This window comes from Mus musculus, chromosome 14 (genome assembly GCF_000001635.26).
Source record: "Mus musculus strain C57BL/6J chromosome 14, GRCm38.p6 C57BL/6J".
NCBI lineage: Eukaryota > Metazoa > Chordata > Mammalia > Rodentia > Muridae > Mus > Mus musculus.
In genome coordinates, this window is record NC_000080.6 from 106370486 (window position 1) to 106383770 (window position 13285).

Genomic DNA, 13285 nt, shown 5'->3' on the forward strand with positions numbered 1-13285 from the left:
TTTTCATACATCTGGACACCCAGTTTCTCAACACTATTTGTAGAAGATGTTGTCTTTTCTCAAGTGTGTATTTTTGGCATCTTTGTAGGCTATCACATGGCTATAGTCGGTTGGACATAATTTTGTATTCTCTATTCTGTTGTTCTGCCTCACAAGTCTGTATTTCTGTTTTGCTTCAGTATTATGTAGGTCTTATTACTTTGTTCTGTGGTATAATTTGAGATCCAATACAGTATTACTCCAGCATTATTCCTTTTGTTCAGAATTGTGTTTGTTATCTAGGCTATTTTTTGGGGGGGAGGGGTAGAGGAATTTTAATCAAGCAACATAGCTGTTTTGGCAAAGGATTATATCCAAAGAAGACCTTCTAGGTCTTTGTGACTCAGTCAGAATGCAGACATGTCACAGGTTACAGTACACCAGTACTCATCCTTCATATATGCCTTTAATCCCTAATGATGAAGGTGAGGTTATTTTGTAAAAGGAAGCAGCCATGTTTCAAAGTAATGTCTAATTGATGAGCAGACAAAGTGACCAATCAGAGAAAGACTTGGAAGAATGAGTCAGATATAGGATATGCCCACCTCACAAGAGAACAGCACAGGAAAGAGATACTACTTAAGATCAGTGTGTGTGTGTGTGTGTGTGTGTGTGTGTGTGTGTGTGAGAGAGAGAGAGAGAGAGAGAGAGAGAGAGAGAGAGAGAGAGAGAGTTTGGTCAAGGCAGTTTTACAAAGACAGGTTGTGGACAGAAGAAATTAGACACAGGTAAAACCTGAGACCAAGCAGAGTAATTTAGTCAGAAGCTAAGAAAAGCCATCTTGAATTAGTCAACTTAAAGATTAGCCTGTATGGAGGATAGAAGCATCCAACCTGGGCCCAAGGAGAGTTAGAATGGAGCAAGAAACACTGTAGGCTCAGCCCAAGCCATATATTTGAATGGCTTGGATATGGCCCTCATCTCATTCTTCATCTGAGAAACAAAACATTTATAATTTTGTGTTACCATTTTGTAAGAATTTCATGAGGTTCTTTTAAAAAAAAACTCTGTAAATTACTTTTTCTATGATAGTAATTTTCATAATAGTCTATGAAACCATAAGCATGGGAAGTGTTTCCATCATTTATTTTAAATTTTCATTCAGATTTAGCTTTAAAAAAACCCTTCTTGATTTCTTCTTTGATTCATCCACCATTCATCAGTGCTCTTTAGTCTCCGTGATCTTGTCTAATTTCTGAGGATTATTTTTGCTGCTCCTTAATGAGCTCTTGCACTGTGGTCAGATAGAAAACGCAGAGTTCACTCAAGTTTGCCTGTTCATTTTGTGGCTTATTCTTTTTTGTCCTAATTTGTGGTCTATTCTAGGGATATCTAGAAGAAAGTGCATTTTGTATGTTTGGTGCGAAATATTCAATAGATATTTGTTAGGTGTATTATCTATTTTGTCAGAGAGTACAATGGTAATGGTGACTGATAATTTCCTGTTCTTATTTGTTTAAAATGCTTTTTCCCAGGATTTCACTTTAAGGTGATGATTATACTTGATGGTTTTTGTTTGTTTGTTTTTTTGTTTTTGATTTTGTCATTTTTTATAGACAACAAAAATACAAATGTTCCTTAATCAATTCAACTACCCTGTATTGTTTGGGTATTTGTAGACACCAACTGTACCTAACTGTGGTTTCCTGCACAACACCACATGAGTTAACCTTCTTGCATGGACTGGGTAAAGATGTATAAGATCCCAACCGTTTTGAAGAGAATAGGCAGTTAATAGCTGCTGAAGGAGTGGTGAGTCAGTTTTCTTTGGGCAAAAGATCTCTGATAGGTTAGAGTTTGACCATGCAGGAGTGGTCAACCGCATACTCATGTGCCTGAGAATAACATTAATTAGGCCAAAGATATACATAAAAAGAAGACACATTTGAGAGGGAGGTGCTAGGTCACACGGGAAGAGTGGGAAGGGAGAGAGAGAGGTGAATAGCATTTGGATACTGTTATTTGAAATTTTATAGAGTTTCATCAGAGTCACCATATGTTTCTGGGGGAAACTGGGATTTCTCTGGTTTTTGGCTTTGTTAATAAAATAATTTGAGAACAGACTTAGAAAGAAACTTAAAGACAATTTTAGTAGGGTTTAAAATAATAGTCCCAAATAGGATAAATTGTAAATCTCAGCCATTGTGCAGATTTGGAAGACAGAGAAGAGCTGGAGAAAAAAGCCATGGCATTAGAATTAAGCCTCATGTAGACAAGTGACCACCTTACGTAGAGGAAACTTTAGAGGAGTAAGGAATCCCAAAGTACCATCAGAAGCCAACATAGGCTCTGGCCATACAGCAAAAGAAATTCTGAACAGAAGAAAAGAAATGGTTAGGTTTGTCTGGGTCTGTTCAGAACTCAGAGACGTGGGCTGACACAATAGAGCTATGGACCTGAAGGTGAGAATTCAGGGCAGGAAAAGTACACTATCTCATAGGAGGGATATTATTCTTTCTACTTTTTTTTTTTTTTTTTTTTTTTTTTTTTTGCACAGCTTAAGAGAGATTAAGCTTCAGAAAGAAAGGAAGGAAAATGGTGTTTCTCTCATTGGAGAAACTTTGTGTACTTGGTCCTAGTTGCCAAAAAACCCACTTTCCCATTTTGGTTCTTCTCATTGAGGATTTTCTAGTCATTATAGGATTTTCCTCCTATAATGATTTTTTTTTCTACTGTGAAATTATCTTAAGTATATCTAGTAACAAGAGTTTATTTTGGAAGTCACGATTATAATGCTTTTCATTATGGAAATGCTCCTATCTTGGTTGGGCAGCTCCAGAGCTCACACTCCTGATCTGGCAGGCATTTAGGACAACAATGAGATGCGAAAGTCAGAGTGAAGAAATACCAAGGTCTAATAGAATTTCTGATACAGAAAACCACTGAACAAACTGATTTGGCCCTCAAGCTGTGCAAGGAAAAAAGATGTGTGATGTATCCAAAGAAAGCCACCAAATTCCAAGAACAAGCTGTTTCATTCTTCATTTCATACTTGGATTAGTAAGTGCTATTCTGAGCTTGTTTTCTATTTGAAAAGCCTTCAGGGTTGGTGGACTATTCAACCTCTGCATTAATTGGTAAAGTTAAATCACTTGCCCACTGCATTTGCTCTAACACCCACACTCTCAGCACAACCATTGGCCACCTGTACTCAGCATGTACTCACACATGGTCGTTAACTCTGAAAACTAATGCAAGCCAAACAAAGCCTGAGGAAGAAATGGGTTGCCAGAAGAAAACAATTAAAAAGTCACCTGTTGTGAAAAGACATATTTAATCAAACCTGCACAAATAGACCACCCAAGACTAAACAGTTTTCTGAGCCTGGTAGTCACAATACAGGTGTGTTTTTGTGAATGGGGGATTGTGAAGAGAACATATTCACTTGATCTTTTTGAATGCTTAGGATAAAAGTGTTAATAAAATTGTGTGGCTTTTCACAAATATTCAGGATACTTTTTCTCTGGAAAAAAAAAGTTGTGTTTTACCCATTTGACAATTAATAAGATTATTGACTGAGTTACCAGATAGCAAATATTTGATTCGATATTTGTCAGCATCTAGGCCTGTCAATGATTCTAAAAATTTAAAGATAAAAATCTTTTGATAAAAAATCTTTTGATAAAATTGACTTATTAACCATGCTTGGATGAATTTAATGTACCTGAAAAAATAGTCTTTATATTTTTTTTCATTATGTTGTGTCAAAAGCTTTAATATGGTGACTTTAGAACAGGCAGAATACCAATTGTTTTCTTTTTGTTTAATTAAAAAATTGCCATGCACATTATTACATGTCACTATAGTAAGTTCAAACAACACTTTATCTCTGTGGGTCTCCCACCCTCCAGCCATCTACCCCTCCATCCAGCTTCTTTTCTCTTGAAACCTCCCACCCCTCTGTAGCCTTCTTTCCGAATCTCATAAGCTGGAAGATAAATTCTTTATCTACTATTTCTAAAATTTCAAAACTGTGATTTCCTTCCTGAAGATAGTTTTAATATAGCCCTTTAGTTTTATAGAATATCCGAAAACATTTCAGGACAATTAAAATTATTTCGTGATGTTTAAAACCTCCAGTTTGAAATTTAAATTTTTTCAGTTATTCACCACTCTATAAGGGTGTTCACGTGACAGGTTACTTTGTCTTACTGCTCTGCCTCTACCCTGATCACCTCTCCTTCCTGTGTGTCCCTCATTTGAGGCATGGAGGACTACTAGCCAGGATCAGGGAGGAAGTGAGTTGCTACACTACAAGCCCTCCACCTGACATAGTCTTCTGTATTGTTTATAAAAAAGGTTAGGCCCACAGAGAGATCACTGTCTTCTTTGGCATCCTTGATGAGATAATTCCATCCACCACTCCAACACAGTATCCTCAACGAGGGTCTATGCGAGTTCAGAACATTTCTGTTTGCTTTGTAAATTTATCTTTACTTTTAAATTGAACAAATTTAATTTTTCTCATAATAATTTTCAGAGATGTCCATTATTTATTAAAGCAGTTGGGTACATTAAAGGGCTATTATACTAAAATTTGGGAGAATATATTATTCAAAAGAAAATTCACTCATGCACTTACCTTTTAATACGTGGAAATTTGCCGGAATGCTATTATTTGTTTATTTGTATATTTATTTTAGATATTTATTTAATCATTTACTTTATGTGAAAGTGTGAAATGTAGTCACAGGTAAACATGGTTTCATTGCATTGAGGACAGCCATTATAACAGACTAGTTGAAAATTAACTTAAAGTCAATAATAATTAAATCAATCCACAAGAGCTTAATTGTGTGATTATCTCTGTAATGATTGTGATTAGTAGAATAAAAGGTTGAAAACTTTCAAAAATACTAATTGAACGAATGAACATTTTACATATGCTCCATAGTTTCCTCGTGGAACTTATGGAATAATGTAGTTCTCTACACCAAGACTCAGTCTGCATTAATTATTATTATTATTATTATTATTATTATTATTATTATATATTTTTTGAGATTGGGTTTCTCTGTATAGCCCTGGCTGTCCAGGAACTCACTTTGTAGATCAGGCTGGACTCAAACTCAGAAATCCGCCTGCCTCTGCCTCCCAAGTGCTGGGATTAAAGGCGTGCACCACCACGCCCGGTTGCTTTAATTATTATTATTGGAGTTCACTGCATTCTTCTTATCCCTTCTTTTATTTAATGACCTTTTCTCAGTGTAAATTGTTTCTTAATCACACATGCCCTAAAAATATTCTATCAAGTGTGCAGATATCTTAGAATATCTTATGTTCAGTTTATATCAAATTAGAAAAGATATTGCTTAGATTATATTTATGAGGAATATTGTGTTATCTACAATCATAAAGTCAGTTTTATTCCACCTCAACTTACATTGACAAGACATTTTTTTCTTTTGAGAGACAATAGGTGAGATCCTAAGTTCCTGTTGCTGAAGAAATTGAACACTTTGCACAGAGGGCACATCAATTTGAGCTGAGTCTAACTTGAAAAGTTCCATCTGGGCATTGATTTTCACAGTACCAAAAAGTATCGCGCAAGATGTGAATATCCTAGTCGGCCATCACTGGAAAGAGAGGCCCATTGGACACGCAAACTGTATATGCCCCAGTACAGGGGAACGCCAGGGCCAAAAAATGGGAATGGGTGGGTAGGGAAGTGGGGGGGGAGGGTATGGGGGACTTTTGGGATAGCATTGGAAATGTAATTGAGGAAAATATGTAATAAAAAATATTTTAAAAAAATGATGTGACTATCCACATCTAGCTGACAGCGAAACCTGTGATCCACAACGGTAACCAGCCTGGCAGGATAGCCCTAGAGGTGCAACAGTGATGCTCATCACACTGATGCCCATCTCTTGTCAGGAGCTAACAGATCTCAGATAGGATATAAGGCCTTAACAAAGAGCGAAATCATTCCTGGTTTTAGGAAGTTAGCCAAGCTTAGGCTAGTAAGTTTACAGCTCTTAGGGAAAGATACTTCACTACCACTTTACTAGGTCAGCATAAGGCCTAACCACATTCTAAAACTTATATTCACTGACAATCTGCTACTAGATGTGACCTTCACCCATGAGACCTCACAGTACCTCTGAATAAATGAGACCTGATTGGCAACAATATCAATGGACATGCTAACATGGATCCTACCCCTATAGGATGAATTAGAAGCAACTAATGACTCCTTTAGTCTTTTGTCAAGGATGAAACCCCTAACTGGTTCATACAAAATGGCCAGTTCTGAACTTGTGTACACCCAAGCAATATGAAACGGGAGCATCAGGTTGTATTTATATATTTATATACATGTATGTGTAACAACAGTAATCAATGAAAATGAGGTGATTAGTTTGAGAGGAAGTGAGAGGGCTGTTGTGTTGTGCAACATTTTTCCTAGATTGAGGCATTCTATCCTATAGGCAAGGTCTTTAAACAGGAAGTTAAACAACCCAAAATAGCTTCAGGAAGTCCCTGAAACTGACCATAGTCCCTAGACCTCCTCCACTTCCCATAGTAGACAAGGTAAACAGCAAAGAAACTCTGAAACCAGACCAGCTGCCTTGAAGTAGCAGAAACCACCCCAGCTATCTGGAAGGTGTATAAACCAACTCCATCACTTGTCATTTGAAAGGGACACTCTCCAATTTGTTGATCTGCCTGCAGGCTCTGCACTGAGCTCCAGGTTCCCGAATTTTGTGTGCTGAGCCTATGCTGAGGTGTGCCTTGGTAATGCAGCAATAGTGGTCTTTGAGTCTTTTCTACTTCTCTAAATATCCCCTCATCCACATTCCTGTAAGTTAACCCCACTAAAACTCATAGGTTCACCAAGTTGGAATTTGGTGGCATCTATACTTTGGAATGTTCTGGGCTCCATATCTGGTGAGTAAATATGTGTAGTGTCTCCTTAGGAGAAGTTTTGTCACACAATAACATGGACAATAAAAAAGGGTTGAAGGAAGAAAATGGAAGCTGGGAAGTGATGTAATTATATTTTGAATTTTAAGAAATGAATGAAGAGAGCTTTTGCAGTATTCTGCGTTGGCTCTGAGTGTGCAGACACTAGTGCACTAGTGAAGAACACTAATGAAAAGCATCAGTGAAGGATGGGCAGGCAGCGAAAGACCAGGGAGAGTGCTCAAAGGATCAGGAGAATTCCAAGTTAGCAGTGGGGCTCTGAGAAGGAAGGACTCCAAGCTTCTGAAATAAGGGCACAGTGGATGGCCTAGAACGACAGAAATGGAAAACATTTCAAATACAGCAGAAACCAAACAAAAATGGCCCTCTTAGGGCCCAGCTGTAATTCACTGGTGCAGCTCATGGTCAGTCTTTTCAATGACTGTTAACAGGTGCCAGCCACTAATGTATCCTTCAAGTAACATTTTCATGATCAGCAGCAAAATGATTTCAGTGTTTAATTTATTTCCAATGGTGAAGGCTGGTCACTCATATCACCCAGGCAGAAGTTCCTCTGCTTGCTGCATCCCCTCATTTAGCCCTTCATATTTTTCTCTTTTAAGAATTGATCAAAGGCATCATATTCCTAATGCCTCTAAGACTCTATCCATTCTCTTATTATGGAATCCATCCATATTTAATATTGGTTTGGCTTGCTCCTTGTACTGCTGACTGTATTCCCCAAGTAGTCCCGTTGCGAATGTTTTTGTGTGTGCTTGGACCCTTTTAAAACTTATTTCTTTAGAAGTTTGTAAATGTTTTGATCATATTTACCATCTCTTTCCCATCTCTTCGCAGTTTTACCACATTCTTTTGCACACAACTTTACATGTTTATTTTGTTTTTGTATCACACTTCTCACAAGATGTCTTTTCCAATTTGTAAGTTTTATTTCTGTACTGGGATTGAACCCAGTGCCTTCAGCACCTATGCTAGCACACCGTATGCCTGTTTTCTGGCATTAAATTTCAACTTGAATTTACATTAGATGTTTTATTGTGACTATTTTTTTTTAAGACACACTGTGTCTTTTCTTTGTATTGTGTGTGGTCCTAAGTGTTTCTGAGGCTTCTGCCACTTCTAAAAATATAGATGCATAATTTGAAGAGCTTGATTTAGGATATGATGATGAAAATAACTCTTGCTTAAGTGTTTCCTTTGTTTTATTCCTTTAAAAGTGTACAATGATACATATGTATTCCTTTTATATTTGTTTTCTACTATTTTTGCATCAGCTTAATATTTATGAATACTTTTACTAGTAATTTCCATTTCGTTCCTCCTATGTGGACCCCTTTAATAGCAACTACTGTGAGAATAATTCCCATCACCAAACTACTCTAGTCTTAACATATCAGATGAAATGATAAGATCTTTTAATTGAATAATGGAAGAATACCAGGTCTGAGAGACAAAGGACTTTCCGAGCCTTGTGGTCCTTAAATGGCAGAATGTTTGCAAAGCTATTACTATAAAGTAAGTTCTCTGAAATGTCCGTATTCCAGGTAGTTAGATCTTAATTGACTCATGTGAAATGTTATTTTATAGTCTCAATTAGACATTTTATCCCTTTAATGCACATACTGAACTTTGGCTGTATTGTATAACATTTACAGTTCAGCTAAGTAGACAAGTAATTTGCTGATAGTTTGATTGATGACAGACAGATGGGAAGGGAAACAGATACACAAACAGCAGTAGTAACAAAAGGCTTCCAAGACAGAACCTCTGCAAGATGATCGGAAGCAGGAATTGGACAGGATATGAGGGTTTCTGGTAAAGCTCTCCAGAAATAATATTCTAAAAGAAAGCAGAAAATTCATTCTTCTGAAAGTATCTGTTCTAAATCATTGTTGTGTGATGTGAAAAACTTAAACATGTAGCCCCAAGACTGTGAAGTTTGGTTTTTTGCTTCCTCCATATGTTAATTTATTACTGACAACAGGATACAGATTACAATGCAAAAAGATCAAGCATTGTTGTTTTTGAAGATATAGAGCTCACTAACAGAAAACGATATTAATGGGAACTGCAATGCATAGTTAAAGCAGAAAAAAAAATCTGCAAAATACACTCCAGGAACATTACAATAAAACTTTTGACAAAGTGGGAACCAGGAAGGGAAATGAGTTTTAACAGAAAGAAAAGAAGTTTACAACCTCTTGTGGCTCAAGGGAGAAAAAGCTCACCCACATAGCTCGCTTTAAGAGTTTTTCCATGTTTAACTAGCAGCATGGAGATTCCCATATGGCTATTAAAGAATTATATTATCAAATAGAAAAATAATAAGTGTATTAAAAACAGTATATAATCATGCTATTGGAAGGGAAGGACAAGGCTATGAGCACGGTATACTTCTTAAGTATGGAAGAGCAGGCACTCAATAAACGCCATGCATAGTACGAGCTCTGAGAGGCTACTTTCTAAATCCAATAGGTAACTAAATAAATAATGCAGCCTTGATAGCCCTCAAAATAGAAAGTAAATGGCCCATTAAGAGAATGCATTAAGAAATCTTATTGACTCAGTCTTGGACCTTTCAAGTTCTCCATTATTAGCAAAATGCACACATCGATAGCTACCCACACAGAAAACAGTCTTGTTAAAAACACCTTCAGGCCATAAATTCTCATCTTTTGTCAGCTATTGACCAGTGCTTCTAATTAGAGATTTTATGATTTTTATAGTGTTGTAATTTTTTTGCTTTAAAGCTGCATTTTAAAATGATATGGCTTATTTATAGGAAGTGATAGCCACCAACATTTATAATTATGTTAAGTTAGTAGACAACAGAAAATTTCTTGCTTGGCCACTATGTATGTTTGTTCTGTCGCCTGAGAAGGTTAGAGAGTAGTGGATTTCTTTTTCCATAACAGTAATTGTAGAATGAAATAATTTAAAGTCATTTTCTATAAAGGAAAGAACAGCCAAGGTCCCCCTGATCCGAACTGTATAAAGATGCCCCCTCTGCTTGCTGAATGGAGTACTCACTTCATACGAACCTGGAATACAGACAAATCATTCCATGTTTGTTTTTAACAGAGCCACGGGCAGACTTTATGAATGGCAGTATTTTCAGCTTCAGGCCATATATTATTCCAAGTCTTTCAATCCCTGTTGGGGACATAACTCCAGTGTAAGGGTTAACATTGTCCATGAGATTGCCAGTGAGCCTTGAGATACAAAGCTGCACAGTCACCACAAACAACAGGATGGGGGTATCTCCGAGTGTAGCATGATCCACATCTCCCCGTTCTTCCTCGGGGAGGAAGCTGATTACAGTTGTGCTCTGCCTCATGCTTTGAGCCCATGTGTCTTTTCATGGTCCCTTCCTGTATCATTTCTCCCTACTCCTCTCAAGTTTTCTCTCCCATTCTCCTTCTTCATAATGCCTTCTTTGTAGTCAGAGACTCCACCACTCCTGGGCCTTGTTTTGGGAGGGCTCATTCATTATTACAGCTTTAAAAGAAAACCTCTCATTGCTTCAATTTCACAATTTCCTGCCTCCATTTTCTGTCAGCAGATACATTATAGCCTACTTTCTACAGAAAGTAGGTACTATTACGTACATTTTATCTGAGATGACTTAGCTATTATGTAAATAATTATTAGTCAGACATCTCTGCTTAGCACTTTATTCAGCCAGAGGTGAATTAAAGATGTGTGCCCTGGAATTTTCTGGAAACAAATTTTAACCTCTAAAACTTAATAATATGAGAACAAAGTTGATAGTTACTTGTTCTTTAGTAAAGGGGAGAAGATAAGGTGATATTATTGAAGAGATGGAGAGTGAGTATCTGAAAAATATTTGGACAAAGGAAAAATAGAACAGAGAAAGGCAAAGGGGGATGGGAGAATGAAAGGAAAGAGGAGGCAAAGGATAAAGAAAAAGCTGTGAAATAGCAGATGAATGGAGGACAGGAGAGAGGCAGAGAGGGGGAAGGAGAAAGGCTAGGTTTCCATAGCAGCAACATCAGCGTTAAGTACTGCTTGTGATGCCGAAGTGACAACTTCTGAAAACTTCTTTCTGCCTGGATGAAGGCTCCATCATATATCTCTTTTCTCTCCTTTCTGATGTTCATGTTTGACAGTTGTCTACCACATATGCTGTTCTTTTATTTACCGTCCTCTAGGAACACTGTAACTATTAGCTCATCCTTTTAAGTCAGAAGTCTTCTTCCTCTTGCCCTGAGCAAGGTATACCTACTTTTGTACTAAAGGAAGAAAGAAAACCAAAAGGAGCTCCACATGGTTTGTTATAAAACTCATTATTATTATAATTTAAATAATTGGATTCAGTTATAGATACTAGTTATAGGATATTATTTAATTTTTGTCTTAAAGTTTAAAGTAAAGATAATTACAAAGGACAATAATCATATAAAAATGTGTTTCTTCCATGAACTCTTCTTATTCTTAAGATGATCATACTATTTTCCATAAACAATTATATAGTCACTGAAATAATTAAATACATAGTTTAGAATAGCTTTATGAATCACAAATCAGTAAGAAAATAAAACAGAAAAAGGCCCACAACCAGGCAATGACAAATCATAGATTTATAATATGTATGTAAAATATGTATAATTTTGCATGTAAGCTTGTGCTATCACATATATCTGGTGGGCAATAGAAAATACTTTCTATTTTTTATTAGCCTAGCGTTCTTTGGTTGGTACTAGGTCATGGACAGAAGAAACAAACGTCACATTGATATTTGAAGGGAGGCCTTGAATTGACAAAAAAAAAAATATTGGACAAAGAAAGCATCCAAACATGAGTATCATTAAGCACTTGTCACCTATAATAGTTTATATGCAATTGAAGATATAATTAAAACATGTTACAGCACAAAGTAGTTTTGTTTTCCAGTGAAATGGAAATGGCTTTAGCTATTCACCTGTTTAACATCTGCCTTCCTTCTATCCACCTGCCTCTAACACCACAATTATAAATAAGGAATAGAGGACAACCACAGGAGTCAGTTTACACCAAGGGCTGCGAACTTAGGTTAGAGGGCAAACGTTCAGTGGGGCTGGAATGAAGGGCACAGTGGGGAATGCTGCGGACGGAAAGTGCAAGGTACACAGCCTCTGTCTGCATTATGTGAGAGGCAGCATCCTGGATTCACAAGTTACACTACCAGAAGAAGTAAGGTGAATAATTCAAAGAATGTTCTACCCAATAGTAATAAAAAAAACAGTATTGAGCAACTGATTCTCAGATCTCCTCCCTGTTTCAGGGAGCTGTTTCTCTACTTCTCAATAAACCTTGGTAGTTAGCCCTTCAAAACCATAATCATTTTTATTAGATATTTTCTTTATTTACATTTTAAATGTTACCCCCTTTCCTGGTTTCCTCTCCAAAAATCCTCTATCCCATCCCCTCTTGCTCTGTTCACCAACCTACCCACTCCTGCTTCCTGGCCTTGGCATTCCCATACACTGAGGCATAGAACCTTCACAGGACCAAGGGCCTCTCCTCCCATTGATGACTAGGCCATCCTCTGCTACATATGCAGCTGGAGCCATGAGTCCCACCATGTGTACTCTTTGGTTGGTGGTTTACTCCCAGGGTGCTTTGGGGGTACTGGTTAGTTCATATTGTTGTTCCTCCTATAGGGCTGCAAACACCTTCAGTTCCTTGGATACTTTCTCTAGGTCCTTCATTGGGGACCCTGTGCTCAGTCCAATGGATGACTGTGTGCATCAATTTGTCAGGTACTGGCAGAGCCTCTCAGGAGACAGCTATATCAGGCTCCTGTCAGCAAGCACTTGTTGGCATCCACAATAGTGTCTGGGTTTGGTGATTGTATAAGGGATGGATCCCTGGCCGTAATCATTCTTATTTCAATAGATGAGCACTCATTTTGGGGACATTTATAAGATTATAATATTTTGAAATATAATTTATCTATTTCATGTTTAATGTTCTCATCTAACTCTTCTGTAAAAGCTGTGTATTTTTCCCTTAAAATGTCATGCCCTGCCTAAGCAAGTGATTGTGTGATGGGAAAGGAACTGTGACTGATTCCACCATTATGCAAGCAGCATTCAGGCTTCTGTCTCATGAACCTGGACGGCACACAGGTTCTGCTGCATCTACCATGAGTCTGATGCAAGTACAGAACACACAGACATCTACTTTACGAGAGTGCCTCCAACTTAGCACAGAGCATTTGTGCATTACTGTTTCACCATTGATCTATAATAGGAGAGCATTATTAACAATGAGAGGATAGGATCAATCAGCAGTATAGCGATTTACTCTCATCATG

At 37.3% G+C, this 13285-nt stretch overlaps 1 long non-coding RNA gene across 3 annotated transcripts in view; it reads left to right on the forward strand.

Annotated features, from left to right (window-relative positions):
- Nucleotides 1-13285, forward strand: part of Gm41240 — a 32752-nt gene that overhangs the window by 6469 nt on the left and 12998 nt on the right. The window contains exon 3 of one of the 3 annotated variants that reach the window (XR_874938.1): nt 5452-5674. The exons of the other annotated variants lie outside the window; for them this stretch is intronic. This is a non-coding gene — a long non-coding RNA (predicted gene, 41240). Of the gene's footprint in view, nt 1-5451; nt 5675-13285 lie in introns of those variants that run through there. 3 annotated transcript variants of the gene reach the window in all.